Source organism: Pseudophryne corroboree, chromosome 5 (assembly GCF_028390025.1).
Source record: "Pseudophryne corroboree isolate aPseCor3 chromosome 5, aPseCor3.hap2, whole genome shotgun sequence".
NCBI lineage: Eukaryota > Metazoa > Chordata > Amphibia > Anura > Myobatrachidae > Pseudophryne > Pseudophryne corroboree.
The window spans coordinates 462,815,296-462,828,186 of NC_086448.1; the positions used below are offsets into that span (position 1 = coordinate 462,815,296).

The 12,891-nt window shown below is 46.1% G+C and overlaps 1 protein-coding gene across 1 annotated transcript in view; it reads left to right on the forward strand.

Moving 5' to 3' along the window:
• RETREG1 (reticulophagy regulator 1) overlaps nt 1–12,891 on the forward strand; it is a 426,697-nt gene that overhangs the window by 261,851 nt on the left and 151,955 nt on the right. The window lies entirely within an intron of this gene.

A 12,891-nucleotide genomic window follows, 5' to 3' on the forward strand; every position in this document is an offset into this window, starting at 1 on the left:
TAGAGTGAATATTATACCATAGCTCTGCAAGGTATAAGTATAAGGTTCAAACAGCAGAACTGGAATCAGGGGCATTGAGAGGGGGAGCGATTTTTAATTATCCGAGCCTTGGCCTGTTGGAGTGGCTGAAATTGGGCCCGGTCCGGCTACTGAAGGGGACATATGTTCCCCTTTGAAGCATCCGGCTCCGTACATTAGTATTTTTTTTTTTTTTTTTTTTCGGTGGCATAGCCATTCCACCTGGATTTGGCCACTCCCCAACCAGTACCCGTTTGTAGTAAATAGCTCACCTACTGGAATACACTGAGGATTTAGAGATTGCACCAGTTTTCTTTTATCTCCCAAATGCCCTCACACGCTTCTCATATACATGATTATGCTGTATATCAGCAGTATAAGTAGTGTATGTGCTTTTATACTAACCAGCAGATGGGCCCAGATGTTGATTTACTCCATGGGGTCCTGCCTCATCTCATTTACGTACACAGGGCATCAGAAGACACAGACCCTTTCCTTGGCAGGCCTACAAAACATGGGTGATGAGCTCCCTTTTTGTAAAACAATCCCTGCTACTGCAGCGGTAGCCTGTCAATCATGCTGTGACTTAGAGAGCACTGAGAGCAATCTCATAGTAGAATAAAATAATTTATTGTCACTTCCACATCACAAATTGCATCAGTGAGATTACAGCTCACAACTTGATAAAATGTCATGAAATCTACAACAATTTTAGAATTCAAACTAACAATCGCAGATGGAAAGAAGCTATTCCACAACCTGCTAGAATGGCACCCAATACACCTAAACCTTTTTCCAGAGGGCAACAGAGAGAAGAGAGTGACTCGGTGGCTAGGATTAGCAGTGATCTTGCATGCACAGATCAGTAACCATCACAGATGTACAAATCCATCAAGTTTGCGTACTGTACATCTCTGAATCAGCCCACATTTATGCACACTCTGTATATTTATATACAAGTTGCTGTTGAAATAAATATGAAATACCATCAGTAAATGGAACAATGCCAGTAGTGGTCAAATTATTACGGAACTTGATAGAAAACCAAAGTACACCAAGCCATAAATATTAAATATAAAGAAACAATGTTTATGTCAAACCTCATTTCCCTAGCCAAGTTACAATCTCTCTCACTAGGTCACTCTGACACATGTGATCTCTAAGCGCCACCCCCGACACGTCACCGCTGACATCACCAACCCGGCAATTTGCCAGCTTGGGGACAGCGGCGGGGAGCCTGAGGCAGGTCGCACCCGGGAAGTACTCGTGTCACGCTCCCGGGTGCAACCCGCCTCAGGTGGTCTGAAATGGGTATTATATGGCTTGCAGAAAAATAAACTAATATCAGAGGGTTTAATTAGTTTCTTATAAAGGATGGCATATTTTACAGGTAAAACAACAAAAGCATCACGTTATATTACAGTATGTCCATTCAACTGACTCAGCTCAAGATTGTGCAGTTTTTATCACGTTTAGATAATTCAAGATGGGGGTCATTCCGAGTTGTTCGCTTGTTATTTTTTTTTCGTAACGGAGCGATTAGTCGCTAATGCGCATGCGCAATGTCCGCAGTGCGACTGCACCAAGTAAATTTGCTATGCAGTTAGGTATTTTACTCACGGCATTACGAGGTTTTTTCTTCGTTCTGGTGATCGTAATGTGATTGACAGGAAGTGGGTGTTTCTGGGCGGAAACAGGCCGTTTTATGGGAGTGTGCGAAAAAACGCTACCGTTTCCGGGAAAAACGCGGGAGTGGCTGGAGAAACGGGGGAGTGTCTGGGCGAACGCTGGGTGTGTTTGTGACGTCAAACCAGGAACGACAAGCACTGAACTGATCGCAGATGCCGAGTAAGTCTGGAGCTACTCAGAAACTGCTAATAAGTGTCTATTCGCAATTCTGCTAATCTTTCGTTCGCAATTTTGATAAGCTAAGATTCACTCCCAGTAGGCGGCGGCTTAGCGTGTGCAAAGCTGCTAAAAGCAGCTTGCGAGCGAACAACTCGGAATGACCCCCGATATGTTTGTAGAATTGTAAAATCTTACTGATACTTCCTTCCACAGGAGGGGATGTGCTATATTTTGGTACACTTTGCAGGAGAGACTTGACAAATCTAAACCCTCTAAAGAGGGCAAGTGGCAAAGTTAATCATAGTAACCAATCAGATTCTAACTAGCATTTCTCTTACGTCCTAGAGGATGCTGGGGACTCTGTAAGGACTATGGGGTATAGACGGGCTCCGCAGGAGACATGGGCACTCTAAGACTTTAGATGGGTGTGAACTGGCTCCTCCCTCTATGCCCCTCCTCCAGACCTCAGTTAGATCCTGTGCCCAGAGGAGACTGGATGCACTACAGGGGAGCTCTACTGAGTTTCTCTGAAAAGACTTTTGTTAGGTTTTTTATTTTCAGGGAGCACTGCTGGCAACAGGCTCCCTGTTTCGTGGGACTGAGGCGAGAGAAACAGACCTACTTTACTGATAGGCTCTGCTTCTTAGGCTACTGGACACCATTAGCTCCAGAGGGTCGGAACACAGGTGTCGTCCTCGCTGTTCGTCCCAGAGCCGCGCCGTCGTCCTCCTCACAGAGCCAGAAGATAGAAGCCGGGTAAGTATATGAAGTAAGAAGACAACAAAGGCGGTAAAAGACTTCAGTTCTTCAGAGAGGTACCGCGCAGCGGTCGCGCTGCGCGCCAGTGCACACACACACACACACAGGCACAGCAAGGGTGCAGGGCGCAGGGGGGGCGCTCTGGGCAGCAGTAATTACCTCAAATAATACTGGCACCATTGTTAGATACTGCGAAGGCAGTATATTATAAAAACCCCGCCAGTATAAAAAAATGAGCAGGACCGAAGCCCGCCGTCGAGGGGGCGGGGCTTGATCCTCCAGCACTAACCAGTGCCATTTTCTCCACAGCATGCTGCAGAGAAGCTGCTCCCGGACTCTCCCCTGCTGAACCAAGTAACAGGGGACAAAAAACGAGGGGGGGGGTCACATTTATTTGGCGCAAATCATATATATAAAAAAGCGCTGTAAAGGCTGGGACTGTGTTTTTAGTGTCTAGTGGCGCTGGGTGTCTGCTGGTATACTCTCTCTCAGTCTCTCCAAAGGGCCTTATTGGGGGGCTGTCCCCATATTCATATATCCCAGTGTGTGTGGGGGTGTCAGTACGTGTGTGTCGACATGTCTGAAGCGGAAGGCTCGTCTAGGGAGGATGCAGAGCAGATGGTGGTGGTGTCACCTGATTGGTTGGACATGTGGAATGTGTTAAATGCTAATATGACTTTATTACATAAGAGACTGGACAAAGCAGAGTCCAAGTACAAAGCAGGGAGTCAATCCATGGCTTTGCCTGTGTCACAAGACCCTTCAGGGTCCTATAAACGTCCCTTTTCCCAGGTAGCAGACACTGATACCGACACGGATTCTCACTCCAGTGTCGACTACGATGATGCGAGGTTACACCCAAGAGTGGCCAAGAGTATTCAATATATGATTATTGCAATAAAAGATGTTTTACATATCACAGAGGACGCTTCTGTCCCTGACACGAGGGTCTGCATGTTTAAGGAAAAGAAACCTGAGGTAACGTTTCCCCCATCTCATGAGCTGAACGCTTTATTTGAAAAGGCTTGGGAAACTCCAGACAAGAGACTGCAGGTACCCAAGAGAATTATTATGGCGTATCCTTTCCCCTCAAAGGACAGGTTATGGTGGGAATCCTCGCCCACGGTGGACAAGGCCTTAACGCGCTTATCCAAAAAGGTGGCGCTACCGTCCCCGGACACGGCGGCCCTAACGGATCCTGCGGATCGCAGGCAAGAAACTACCTTAAAATCAATTTATGTGCATACGGGAGCCCTACTCATGCCTGCAGTAGCGTCGGCATGGGTTGGTAGCGCAATTGCAGCGTGGGTAGATAACTTGTCATCAGACATTGACACCTTAGATAAGGATAGTATTTTGTTGACCTTGGGTCACATTAAGGACGCAACGTTATATATGAGAGAGGCTGCGCGAGATATTGGGCTGTTGGGTTCAAGAGCCAATGCCATGGCAGTTTCTGCTAGAAGGTCCCTGTGGACCCGTCAATGGACGGGTGATGCTGATTCAAAAAAACTTATGGAGACTTTGCCTTACAAGGGTGAAGTTTTATTTGGGGAGGGCCTCGCGGACCTGGTTTCCACAGCTACCGCGGGTAACTCTTCTTTTTTGCCTTATGTTCCCCCACAGCAAAAGAAAACACCTCAATACCAGATGCAGTCCTTTCAGTCGCAAAAGTTCAGAAAGGGTTGGGGTTCTTGCTTCCTCGCCAGAGGTAGAGGGAAAAGAACACCAGCTACAGCTAGTTCCCAGGAACAAAAATCCTCCCCGGCCTCTACAAAATCCACCGTATGACGCTGGGGCTCCGTTGGGGGAGTCCGCACCGGTGGGGGCACGTCTTCGTCTCTTCAGCCAGGTCTGGGTTCAGTCGGATTTGGATCCTTGGCTGATCGAAATTGTATCCCAAGGCTACACACTGGAGTTCGAAGATGTGCCTACACACCGATTTTTCAAATCGGCCTTTCCAGCTTCTCCCCCAGAGAGGGAAATAGTTTCAGCTGCCATACAAAAGCTGTGTCAACAGCAGGTGATTATCAAGGTTCCCCTAGGACAACAGGGAAAAGGGTTTTATTCAACCCTGTTTGTGGTCCCGAAGCCGGATGGCCCGGTCAGACCAATCCTGAATCTAAAATCCCTAAACCTATATTTGAAAAGGTTCAAATTCAAGATGGAATCTCTCCCTGCAGTGATCTCCAGCCTCGAAGGGGGGGATTTTATGGTGTCACTAGATATAAAGGATGCTTACCTTCATGTCCCCATATATCCTCCTCATCAGGCGTACCTGAGATTCGCTGTACAGGACTGTCATTACCAGTTTCAGACGTTGCCGTTTGGGCTTTCCACGGCCCCGAGAATTTTCACCAAGGTGATGGCGGAAATGATGGTGCTCCTGCGCAAGCAGGGTGTCACAATTATCCCATACTTGGACGATCTCCTGATAAAGGCAAGATCGAGAGATCAGTTACCAAAGAGCGTGTCTCTCTCCCTGAGAGTACTACAACAACACGGCTGGATTCTAAATCTACCGAAGTCGCAGTTGGTTCCGACGATTCGGCTGTAATTTTTGGGCATGGTTCTGGACACAGAAAAAAAGAGGGTTTTTCTCCCAATGGAAAAAGCTCAGGAACTCCAGAGCATGGTCAAGGACCTGCTGAAACCAAAAAGAGTGTCAGTTCATCAATGCACTCGAGTATTGGGAAAAATGGTGGCGGCCTACGAGTCCATTCCGTTCGGCAGGTTCCATGCAAGAACTTTTCAGTGGGACCTTCTGGACAAATGGTCAGGGTCCCATCTACAGATACATCAGAGGATAAGCCTGTCCCCCAAGGCCAGGGTCTCTCTCCTGTGGTGGCTCCAGAGTGCTCACATTCTAGAGGGTCGCAGGTTCGGCATTCAAGATTGGGTTCTTGTGACCACGGACGCTAGCCTCCGAGGATGGGGAGCTGTCACACAAGGAAGAAATTTTCAGGGAATATGGTCAAGCCAGGAGGCTTGTCTACACATCAATGTGCTGCAATTAAGGGCCATATACAACGGCCTGCAACAGGCGGAGAGTTTTCTTCGCAACCTACCCGTTCTGATCCAATCAGACAACGTCACAGCCGTGGCGCATGTAAACCGCCAGGGCAGGACAAGGAGCAGAGCAGCAATGGCAGAAGCCACCAGGATTCTTTGCTGGGCGGAAAATCATGTTTGCGCTCTGTCAGCTGTCTTCATTCCGGGAGTGGACAACTGGGAAGCAGACTTCCTCAGCAGACACGATCTCTATCCAGGAGAGTGGGGACTTCATCAAGAGGTCTTTGCAGAGATAACAAGTCGTTGGGGACTTCCTCAAATAGACATGATGGCGTCACGCCTCAACAAAAAGCTTCGGATGTATTGTTCCAGGTCAAGGGACACTCAGGCAGTGGCGGTGGACGCACTAGTGACACCGTGGGTGTTTCAGTCGGTCTATGTGTTCCCTTCACTTCCACTCATCTCAAAAATATTGAGAATCATAAGACGAACAAGAGTGCAGACAATACTCATTGTTCCAGATTGGCCTCGAAGGGCCTGGTATTCAGATCTTCAGGAAATGATCGCGGAAGATCCGTGGCCTCTTCCTCCCAGGGAGTACCTGTTGCAAGACTTACCGCGGTTACATTTGACGGCATGGCGGTTGAACACCAAATCCTAGCTATAAAAGGTATTCCGGGGGAAGTCATCCCTACTCTAATCAAAGCTAGGAAGTCGGTAACGGCGAAGCATTATCACCGTATCTGGAGGAAATATATTTCTTGGTGTGAGGCCAAGCATGCTCCTATGGAGGATTTTCAACTGGGGCATTTTCTCCACTTTCTACAGACAGGAGTGGATATGGGCCTTAAGTTAGGCTCCATTAAGGTGCAGATTTCGGCCTTATCTATATTCTTTCAGAAGGAATTGGCTTCTCTCCCAGAAGTCCAGACTTTTGTAAAGGGAGTGCTGCACATCCAACCTCCTTTTGTGCCCCCAGTGGCACCGTGGGACCTTAACGTGGTGTTACGGTTCCTTAAATCACACTGGTTTGAACCTCTTCAAATGGTGGAGTTAAAATTTCTCACTTGGAAAGTGGTCATGTTGTTGGCCTTGGCATCTGCGAGGTGGGTGTCTGAATTGGCGGCTTTGTCTCACAAGAGCCCCTATCTGATTTTCCATGTGAATCGAGCGGAGTTGAGAACTCATCCTCAATTTCTACCTAAGGTGGTTTTGTCGTTCCATATGAACCAACCTATTGTGGTGCCTGTGGCTACGGGTGACTTGGAGGATTCCAAGTCCCTTGATGTAGTCAGTGCCTTAAAAATGTATATAGCCAGGACGGCTCGAGTTAGGAAAACAGAGGCACTGTTTGTCCTGTATGCGGCCAACAAGGTTGGCGCTCCTGCTTCTAAGCAGACTATTGCTCACTGAATCTGTAACACGATTCAGCAGGCTCATTCTACGGCGGGATTGCCGTTACCAAATTCGGTAAAGGCCTATTCCACTAGGAAGGTGGGCTCTTCTTGGGCGGCTGCCCGAGGCGTCTTGGCATTACAGCTGTGCCGAGCAGCTACTTGGTCGGGTTCAAACACTTTTGCAAAATTCTACAAGTTTGATACCCTGGCTGATGAGGACCTCGTGTTTGCTCAATCGGTGCTGCAGAGTCATCCGCACTCTCCCGCCCGGTCTGGAGCTTTGGTATAATCCCCATGGTCCTTCCGAAGTCCCCAGCATCCTCTAGGACGTAAGAGAAAATAAGATTTTAAACCTACCGGTAAATCTTTTTCTCCTAGTCCGTAGAGGATGCTGGGCGCCCGTCCCAGTGCGGACAATTTCTGCAAGGCTTGTATATAGTTGTTGCTTACATAAGGGTTATGTTACAGTTGTGATCAGTTTCTGACTGATGCTGTTTTATTCATACTGTTAACTGGTTTGGTATATTCCATGTTGTACGGTGTGTATGGTGTGGGCTGGTATGTATCTCGCCCTTAGATTAACAGAAATCCTTTCCTCGTACTGTCCGTCTCCTCTAGGCACAGTTCTTTAACTGAGGTCTGGAGGAGGGGCATAGAGGGAGGAGCCAGTTCACACCCATCTAAAGTCTTAGAGTGCCCATGTCTCCTGCGGAGCCCGTCTATACCCCATGGTCCTTACGGAGTCCCCAGCATCCTCTACGGACTAGGAGAAAAAGATTTACCGGTAGCTTTAAAATCTTATTTTTTGAGTGTACCAGATAAGTTATTACTAGAAACTGATTAGATGCTACGGGTACACCTCCACTTGTCCCCTGTAGAAGAATTTTCTCCACAATAATTTTTATTGAAGATTTTATAATTCTCCCCTGTATTTCTTCCTTATAAAAATCAATTTTACTAGATGTTTAAAACCTTTCTCTCGTCTTTCCTAAACCATTTGCAATATATTAATTGAGAAGTTCTAAAAGTCTTTTTGATTAGTTCAGCTTGTTTCTCACAATCATCCAAATCATTATAAATTCTAAAAACTGAAACTTTATTTTGGATAAGAAACTTCCTAGATATGGATTTGCAAAAGGCTCATGAAAGAATATTTATTTATTCACATTAATCTGATCTTTGAACTTCCAGTAAATAGGTTTTATCTTGCGATATGATCTAGCACAATATGTTGTTAAGAAATAGAATTAACTTCCTGGGCTGTGATCCAGTATCTACCATGTCAAATTAGAAACACAACATTGATTTAGAGCCTCTATGCCACAATATAAACACCTAACAAATAAAATGGAAAGCTGTATGACCTATAGTTTGTAGTTTTTGCTTATATAATTGTTTTAAATCTGACCTTTTTGTTAGTAATGACTATTCCAAGACAAGCCGACAGGTATTCCTTAAGGTATTCCTATGATGGAGTACCAAGATAGAATTGTCCCAATAGATGCTTAATACTGTAGATAATAATCCTATTGCATTATGCAGGAGATAAATGTGAGACGCGATTCCCCTCATTCTGCTGGTCCAATGATCAGAGTGGAAGACGTTGATGATATGCCAGGGAATACAGGAAAAACAGTCAGAATTATTTGAAAGGCCTTTAGGGATGGATTCTGGGAGAGTATGAAAACATCCCCTGATCTGGGGAGTATCTCCAATTTGTTTACATTGATTTACTATCCTGAAGAGGACCCAAAAGTAGAAATAATATCCATAATTATAGTCATTGAATGAAAAGGATCACATAAAAACAGGTCATCTGCATATGATGCTACCTGTCGAAACCAAAATTCTTTGAAAAAGGGGGAGTTGTCGAATAGCACTTGCCAGGGGCACCAAAGCTAAATGTTTTCACAGTGGGGAAAAGTCTTTCCGGGCCTTAGTAAATTGAGCAGAATAAGCTTGAAATATAAAAATGTTGATATTATCCATCACTAAATCACAGTGTTTTCGGGACACTTTACAAAAGGTTTCTTCATGTAAGTGATTGGGGCATTTTCGTTGGCATCGCTGTCCGAATCTGCTAGCTAAAATGTATCCTGGAGTCCCAAACACCTGCTGGAGATGCAAAGTGGCTGTTGGTACACCTTTGTATATTTGGTGGGATTGTCCGCTACTTCAGCCTTTTTGGCGTAAAGTTGTAGAAATGGCTAGTATTCTTCTTGAAGAAGACTTGCCCCTATGCCCTAGTTTTGGCTCCTGAACCTTTTACAGAGGCCACAATCCCAATATAAAAAGTCACTACTCTGTCATATTCTTAGTGCCTCGAAGGCGTTTATTCCAGTACACTGGAAGTCTAGTGTTATCCCCACCATGACTAAGTGTTGTACGCGCATAGAGTATTATATGGTTATGGATGACCTGGTCTCTTAACTAGCAGTCAAAAATAAGACCTTTACTGCAACCTGGTATCCTTGGTTTACATATAAAGAGTCAGACCATTACAAATTTTTGCGCTAGGCGGTGATGTGAATTTTCGGACCCCTGTGTGATAATTCCCTAATACCTCTGTTTTGGGATTAGGGAGGAGAGAGACTCTCTATTCTCTTTTCTTTCTCTTTTCTTAGTTCTTTCTGTTCTCCTCCTTCTCTTCCTTGCTTATTTCTTCTCTTAGTCTCTTTTCTGGTCTTTTTCACTCTACTTTTCATGTTTATCTGATGCAGTTTGTTTATTGTGCGACGATGATTATTTCTTACTAGTCATGACCATTTTGTTATCAGGCTATTTGGTTTTAAGATTATTATGTCATGTGCTGTCAAAAATGTTCTTATGTCGCATTTTGTGTTTGTTATATATTAAAAACTCAGTAAAATAACTTGCAACACAATGTGTTCTTTCTATAACCAATACCCACAGACATCTTGGATATGCAGTTAAAGAGGGTAATACAGTGCTTATAAAATCAGACAACCACACTCCTTTGGCAGTGTCTGGGAGACCAACAATTCTGAGGTTATTTTGAATTACCTATTTCCTAGGTTATATAATTTGTTCCACTATATGTTGCTGAGAATTCTCCATCTTAGAGGATGTTTTTTCAAGGTGGCTACATGATGAAATAATTCCCCCAACTTGTGTTCCATGTCTAAAACTTGGGCAGATGTACTGAGTGATAAAGTGGGGAGTGCCAACCAATCAGCTCCTGTCATTTTTTTCAAACACAGCCTGTATTATGGCAGTTAGAGAAATGAGTGGCTGGTACTTTATTTCTCTCCACTTTATCACTCTCCAAAGCTTAGTACATTTGCCCCGCTGTGAAAGCTGACTTTTAGTATCAACAGTTTGTGCCTACAGCAATGGCCCCATAGCTTCCCTGACTGCATGCACCCAGGGGTGTAGCGAGGGTGGCTCTGGTGGAGCACGAGCTTCAGGCACTGGAAAAAATAAGAGTACGTGCTGTCGCCTGACTCCCCCCTTTTCCCGCTATACCGTGTACCAGAGGCGGATTGGGCACAGGGTTCACAGGGAAGATTCCCGGTGGGCCGACGCACCAGTGGGGCCTGTTTTGTTTGAGGACATGTGGTCCTTTTTATAGACATAATGAATAAGATGCAAAATAATTTGCATATATGAAAATTACTGTGCCACTTAGCCTGTGATTGCAGATGATCTAGTGCACAGGTTCTCAAACTCGGTCCTCAGGACCCCACACAGGGCATGTTTGGTTGGTGTAATAAAGAATGATATAGTTTCCTAAATTCTGAAGGTGTATCATATAATGTGCTCATAATATTTAATTTTATTTCTTTTTAACTTCCCCTTTGATGCTGGACATGCCCACTATCTGGAAAGTCTTCGGGGGGAGGGTGCTGCTGCCATGGCCCATGGCTAGACCTTACACCTCTGGTGCCGCCCATGTGGGGCCACTAGTACAAATTTTTCCAGGGCCGCTTTTTGTTCCCAATCCGCCCCTGCCGTGTACCACTGTACAGGCAACCTCAGAGCAGGAGGAGAAGATGCAGAGGTGGTGCACACTGACTCGGAGACTCAATAAGGAACAGGGTAGGTCAGAGGCGACAGCAGGAGACAGTGACAGCGGCACATGCTGGAGCTCTGCCACCCTTTTCATATGTCTCACTGTGTCACGCTTGGCTTGAGTTGAGGATCTGACGACTGAGAATTGACTGAAGGAGCAGCTTTCGGCAAAGGAAGGAAACGAGGTGGCTGAATATAGTTCTTATTCATGGATTGAAGAGTTGGCCCGTAGATGTAGAGGGGTAAGCAATGAGGACAATGACTGAGAGCGATACACTGAAGAAAGATTCATTCAGTTTTAATTAGACCACAATCATACACAACGACTAGGAGATAAGTCCGAGTGAGTTCTGAAGAACGAAATGTTCGTGACTTGTAGACGGTGCTGAAGAATACTGAATGGAGAAGTGACTTTGATTTGTAAATGATGCTGAGATACAATGAATGAAGAGATTACTTGTGATTTGTGAACGATGCTGAAGAACACTGAATGAGGAGATGACTTGTGATTTGTAAACAATGCCGAAGAACACTAAATGAAGAGATGACTTGTGATTTGTAAACAATGGTGAAGAACACTGAATGAAGAGTTGACTTGTGATTTGTAAATGATGCTGAAGAACACTGAATGAAGAGATGACTTGTGATTTGTAAACGATGCTGAAGAGCACTGGATGAAGAGATGACTTGAAGAACGATGTTGAGGAGAGGATTGCTGCGAGCACCGAAAGCAAACGGAGACCCTCTACCAGATAGTGGACCCAGCAGTTAAACTACAAGAGCAGGTGGACAGGGAGCAAAGGACTGCAATAACAGAACCGACCACCAGACAGCCTCCACAGAACCAGGATACCGGGGGTTAACCTGGGAGCACAGAGCTTGAGCACCTTACAGCAGCAAGTAACTTGAAGCACTGGCACCATAGCTAAGCATCAACCCCTTTTTATAAGGGAAGACTGCACCGAATTGGCTAGACGTGGACTGGGATGCCCATTGGCTTGGCTTGGTCTCCAACATGGTGGCTCCCTGCACAGAGGACGCATGTGGAACCAGCACACGGCTACTACCTCTGGCCTCAGCCTCCCAGACGCCGCACTCCAGCAACAGGACACTTGGAAAAGGACACCTCCGGCTGCCATGCTCCGCTCCCCAGGACCCAGACCCCGGCCTCCAGATGCCTGGCAGCCGCACCGGAGGACCTCTCTGACGCAGATCCTATTCGCCGCAGCCACACCAGCCAGCTAACAGGAAGGCCGCAGGGACCAGAACTGGAGGTAAGACACACTGTCTGCTTGTAGCTGTGCAGCAGGGTTACTTCTGTCCTGCAGCACCACTCTCTGCCCCCTATGCACCTCTTTATACCCCAGCTGCTGCAGCACCTCTCTCTGTGTCCCGGCTGCTGCAGCACATATCTCTGCCCCAGCTGTTGCAGCACTTCTCTCTGCATTAGAAGCTGCTTAGTAACATGTAGCATAATATATATAAGGGGCTCTACTGTGTTGTGAAACTTGTATAAGGGGCTCTACTGTATGGCGTAAAGTGTATAAGAGGAGTACTACTGTGTGGTGTAATGTGAATAACGGACACTACTGTGTGGTGTAATGTGAATAACAGACAATATTGGGGGTCATTCCGACCCGTTCGCACGCAGCGGTTTGTCGCTTCGGTGCGAACGGGTCCAGAATGTGCATGCGCGGCAGCCGCAGTGCATGTGCGTGACGTTGGCCGGGCACAGGGTCGTCGGGTTACGTTGCGTCCTACGAAGGAAGCGGTCATAGAGCCGACCGCAAAGAAGATTGACAGAAAGAAGGCATACCTGGGCGGA